At 54.6% G+C, this 5,210-nt stretch overlaps 1 protein-coding gene across 2 annotated transcripts in view; it reads left to right on the top strand.

Moving 5' to 3' along the window:
- Nucleotides 1–1,151: 1,151 nt before the first annotated feature.
- Ctif (cap binding complex dependent translation initiation factor) overlaps nt 1,152–5,210 on the top strand; it is a 266,258-nt gene continuing 262,199 nt past the window's right edge. Inside the window, exon 1 of one of the 2 annotated variants that reach the window (XM_029546899.1) lies at nt 1,152–1,359. The gene's annotated coding sequence lies outside the window, so the exon portion shown is untranslated. The remainder of the gene's footprint in view (nt 1,360–5,210) is intronic. The other variant, XM_021214567.2, reaches the window with a different exon arrangement.

Here is a 5,210-nt window from a genome sequence, read left to right as displayed (position 1 = left end):
CCTATCCAGCTGGAGTTGCAGAATTAGCAACTCTTCTCTTGAATCTAGAGCCTTCCATAGCCTTAATAGATGCCTGCCCCTCGTTAAAAACCTTAGTAACTCTTCATTCAGGCACCGGGTTCCCCCTGGAAGCCTTCCTGCCTCATCCTGGTTCCATCGCGCTTTGGACTTGTCCCTGTATCAAGTGACACTTACCCCTATCTTTCACAAGACTGTGAAAGGCCCTCCCACAAGATTAGGCTCCTGGAGGGCGAAGACTGAGGGCTCTACAGGTCCCTGCATGTCCAGCTGTGCTCATTAGATGTTCTACAAATTAATCACGCAAAGGATTTCTTCAGCGGGTCTGTTCCAGCACCTCCAATATGCACCTGACTCCACTGCTTGGTGATGCATGCAGCATCTTATATTTCTCCTGGAGGTTTCTGTGCTATAACCACCGTTTTAACCAAAACAGTGGAGATCAAGTGATGACCGAATTATCCACTGCATCGAATTCCTTCAGCCAGCGTCCCAGCTTTTAGCATGGCCAATGGAAAATTAATTGGTCGCAAAGTGCATATCTAATTACAACATCCCGCCCCTGCCCGAGCGATGCGCAAACGTTAATTATAACATATGAATCTCAATAACCGACGGTGGCACTTAATGCCGCATTAATAACGCCACTTGTGTCCCCTCCCCACCAACACACACATACACTCACCATCGGTCCCAGAGCATACATTACGCTTTCTCTTATCTGCCCTTGGGACAGACTTTACACTTTAAGCTCGGAGTCCTTATCCTCACAGCCTGCCTGATTCTAAAACCAAGTGATCTTAGACGTTGCCTTCGCCCTCAGTTCTGTTCCGCCACCGCGGAGGGCCCAGCAAATGCAAGAGATCATTGGTATCGGCGTAGCAATACTACTCTGTCCAGGCAGTTCAGGCGGTATCCCCGGCTTCCCCCCGGGTTCCCAGCTCTCCAGGGCCCGCCATCCTAGGAAAGAAAGGCGAACTACATTACCCAGCAGGCTCGCCGTCTCCCTCTTTCCTTTCAAGTCTTTGCACGTGGCCGGAGGGGGAGGCGGGGCCCGGACGTCACTCTCCTACATTCTCTTTCCCTGTGTCAGTACAGGGATCTTTTTTTCCTTCCTCTACTCCCTCCCTCTGCCTGCCCCTCCCTCCCTGTCTCCCTTCCCTCCCTCCCTCCCCTCTCGACTGGGTCGGTCCGCAGAGGTGCCGGATCTCCTCACAGCTGGGACGCGCCGAACTCCCAGCAGGAGTCCGCTCTTTGGAGCCTGGTCCCTCCCTTCCCCTTCCCTGCCCCCTTCCCCCACCCCCGACGCGGGCTCCGCGCGGCGGCCAGAGGAACCCCGAGGTGAGCATCCCTTGTCCTCCTTCCTCTTTTAGTCACCTCGACTTGCGGGTGGATTCGGGGACCCGGGAGGAGGGCTACGTGACGTGCTCTCGATTATAGATAAATCCGGGAAAACCGCTCCAAACAATTCTCCCCCTTCCCCCTCCCAGTGCTTTAGCCAGCCCGGTGTCCGCACCCATCCTTAGTCCCCTCCTCTGGGTCTAGTGGGTACCGCACTCTCCGATCTCGCCCTCTCCCAGGGTTTGTCCTGTAGTGGGCCCAGCTCCCCGCGCGGTGGGACCGTGACACCAGAGCTCCGGAACCCAGAGGGGTTCCTGGGGGGACGCGCGTCTGGAACCCCACTCGGGTTGGAGCCGCGCGATGTAGCCGATGTCTTGTGCCGGGTTCCGACCCGCGGGGAGAAAGCTCGCGAGCAAGATTCCTTTCCCTTTTGTTTTGGAGCCTCGTTTGCTGCAACGAGCAGTTGCTCCAGCGCCAGGCAAACTTGCAGCTGTTCCGACCGCGCGCTGCGCAGAGGTCGGAGCGCGGCTGGGGAGGCGGCTGCGGGCGCGGCTGCAGCACTCGGGCTTGAGGGAGGGAACCCACGAGTGTGTGTGTCCACGCTGCCCTCCCCTGCCGTGCGGATGGTCGTCTCTGCGAGCTTGGGGATGTCTGTGGATGGTTCTCGTCTAGACCGGCAGCAGACCCCTCCCTTCGTCCCCGGTGAGCCCGCGGGCCGCGGAGGGCGCGGCGTATAGGAGCAGTGGAGGGCGCCTTGGCGGAGCCATTGCAGTGACGGCTTTGGCAGTCCTACACCGTGGTGATTCTGCCGGGCTTTAAGGATGATCATTCCTGTGGCCTCTGAGTGATGGGGCCTGGGGGGAGAGATAAGCCCTGCAGAGCTGGGGTTAAGTTGACAGGTTCCGAAAAGCCGGTTCTTGCTGGCGGGTAGCCGGAGGGCTGTGGAGTGGGCTGCTGAGGGGAACTAGCTAGTGATGGTCACAGGCGCGGGTTTTAGGGGAAGATGGGAGCGGTGGCTTGGCTGAGGTAGACGTCTACAGGATCGGGAGGGCCGCGTGCCGGTTCCTGGATGCCACAGGAGGAGGCGTCCCCAAGACCGGGTATCGGAGCTGGTTGTTTGTTGGCATTAAAAAGACAGTCCAGGATTCAAACCCTGAACTCGGCAGCCCTGGCTCTGATTTTGAGGAGTTCTCAGGGTAGGGGCCAGGGGGCGTGTGAACTGGGAAGGGGGCGCGGCTTTTAGAGGGGAGGGATCGGTGGCTGTGCCCTGAGTGTCCCTACCAGGAGGGAGGCGTCGCCTCCCCCCGCCCAACTGTTTGTGTGTGTACACACAGCTTGGTCTGGGAGGGGGCGGCATAGTGGAGAACAGCGTGGGGTGGATGCCTCCTGGGATTGGACCAGCTAGACCCAAATGGTGTGAGTTGGGCTGTCTCTTATGTGTGTCCACGCTTGGGTTACTAAGGAATCCTTAGGCTGGCGCCTGGGGAAGACCTTAGGGTGGCTTGGACTCTGTGGCTGCCTGGGAGTCCCAAGCTCTGTGTGGCCCTCCCTCTACGTTTCTCTCGTCGTCCCTAGCCCAGTGACTGGCTGCCCACCCTGCGGGCTGGGAGGATCCGCCCGAGCTCTAGTGCCCCTCATCCTCAGCAAGCCATGTTTAGGATCCCTGACTCTAGCACGGAGGCTCCCGGTGATGCTCGTGCCTGCGCGTTTCCTCAGCTGCCTTCCCAGATCCTAGAGAGAATCCACGCGTTCAGCCACCCCTCCCTGCTCTCGGTTCTCCAATTGAGAACCAAAGCCTGCCCGGCAGACCCTGTCTACCTCTGCCCGCAGGCCTGCGGGATCACACGCCTCTGCCTACCCCGCCCTCCCGGCTGTCATTTCTGAAGCTCCGAGATTATCCTTCTCTGGCTATGGGCCCCTGCACCGCCTGGACACCTCAGGCTCGGGTGTTAGGAACCTCCCCAGGTCGAAAGTGACACAGCTTAAGCACCGCCTCTGCTCGGAGGGAGGCGCGGCACAGCACTGGGAGGAGCGATGGGCTGTCCTGCCGGGTTCCTCTTGGCCAAGTGTAGGGGCTGGGCCCAAACCTCTGGAATCTTGGTTCCTAGCAGCCCGTGTTCCATGAATGGAAACCTCCGGGACTTTCAAACAACCCAGTTGTATAGGAACAGATTGCCCTCAACAGACGCTAAATATTGTCAAGATGCTCCAGGGTAGCACAAGAAAAGTCCTCTGAGTTTGTGAAACAGGACTCGGATGATATCAATAGGCTCAGCCTGTGTCATGTCCAGTGCCTATCCTGGTGAGGACAGTAATCTGCAAGGCTCTCTGGGTATCCTGCCGTTGAGGTGAGTAGATTGCTGGAACAAGAATATGTTCCTATGAATTTACAGAGCGGGGGTTTCCCCACCACATAATACAGTAATTTAAGTAATTTCCCGTGAGGTAGGGAAGGGCTAGTCCCACTCTGCAGATGAGAACACCGAGGCTCAGGAAGTGATGTCACTTGCCTGTGGCCTTTCAATGGGTAAAGGACAGCTTTCTTCCTCTTGTGATTTCTCTTTGCAGACCTTTGCTGTTTATTTTGAAGGCAGGGGTTCCCCAGTGTTGCCCCGTCTACTTCTACCTCCCCAATGCCTGGAAAATAGGTGTAGCTAGTGCCCACAGCTTTTTATTTAAACAGTGACCTTTTTTGGTGGTGGTGGTGGGGTTTCTTGGTCCCTTGGGAAGTAGATAATTTACCCCAAGGAAGTTATCCTGGTACATATTCCTTGTCAAAATGTTCTTTTTGTTGTTGCTGCTTTGAGACAGGGTCTCACTATAGCCCAGGTTAACCTCCCTAGGTAGACCAAGCTGGCCTTGAACTCATCTGCCTCTGGGGTGCTAGGATTAAAGGAACATACCACCTTGTTTGGATTTCCTCAAAATAAATAACAATGTATAACAAAAAGAGCTACTATTAACCACAGGCCTTTATCATTCATGTAATAATTTGATGTTGATGATTACAGGCCGGCTGTGGCGTGCCTGTTATATATTAACATATAATAAGCACATAGGGTACACAGACACTTGTTCATGGAGTTCTTGGTGATTCCAAGATGTGTTGTTTGCATAGGGGTTTGTTTGTTTGTTTGTTGACAGACTGGCTGGGATAGACTCGTACAGCCCAGGCTGGTTGGTCTTCAACTTGCAGCAACATTTCTGCTTAACCTCCCAAGTGCTGCCAAGATTTATTCTTTGCTGCTTTCAGTGCCGTTAAACTAAAATGTGACCCCCTGTCTTCCTCCTTGTCTCAAGATGGTCAAGCCTAGAATGAGCAGAGCATCCCTACACGTCTGTGTGAGTGCCTCAGCGTTTGTGCAAGTGAAGATTCTCAGACGTGGGCTTGGGGGTTTTTTAGGTTGGCAAACTGCTCAGAAAACTATCTGAGCCACCCATTCGTTCACAAACGGGTATTGGGCACCTTTGCCTTTGTGTATCTTGAAGTACATATAAGAGGAATTAACAACCGGATCCTGCTGTGTGTTGGAGCAGCAATTCTCAATCTGTGTTATGACCCCTTTTTTGGGGGGGTCGAATGGCCGAATGACCCTTTCACAGGAGTTACCTAAAACCATCAGAAAGCACAAATATTTATGTTATGCTTTATGACAGTAACGAAGATTACAGTTACAAAGTGACAAGGAAATAATTTTATGTTCGAGGGTCCTCACAACGTGAGGAACTGTATTAGTGTTGCAGTGTTAAGAAGGTTGAAAACCAGCTGGGCGTGGTGGCGCACGCCTTTAATCCCAGCACTCCGGAGGCAGAGGCAGGCGGATTTCTGAGTTCGAGGCCAGCCTGGTCTA

Source organism: Mus pahari, chromosome 15 (genome assembly GCF_900095145.1).
Source record: "Mus pahari chromosome 15, PAHARI_EIJ_v1.1, whole genome shotgun sequence".
NCBI lineage: Eukaryota > Metazoa > Chordata > Mammalia > Rodentia > Muridae > Mus > Mus pahari.
The sequence above is the reverse complement of the archived record's forward strand: the minus strand, read 5'-3'. Positions and strand labels throughout refer to the sequence as shown.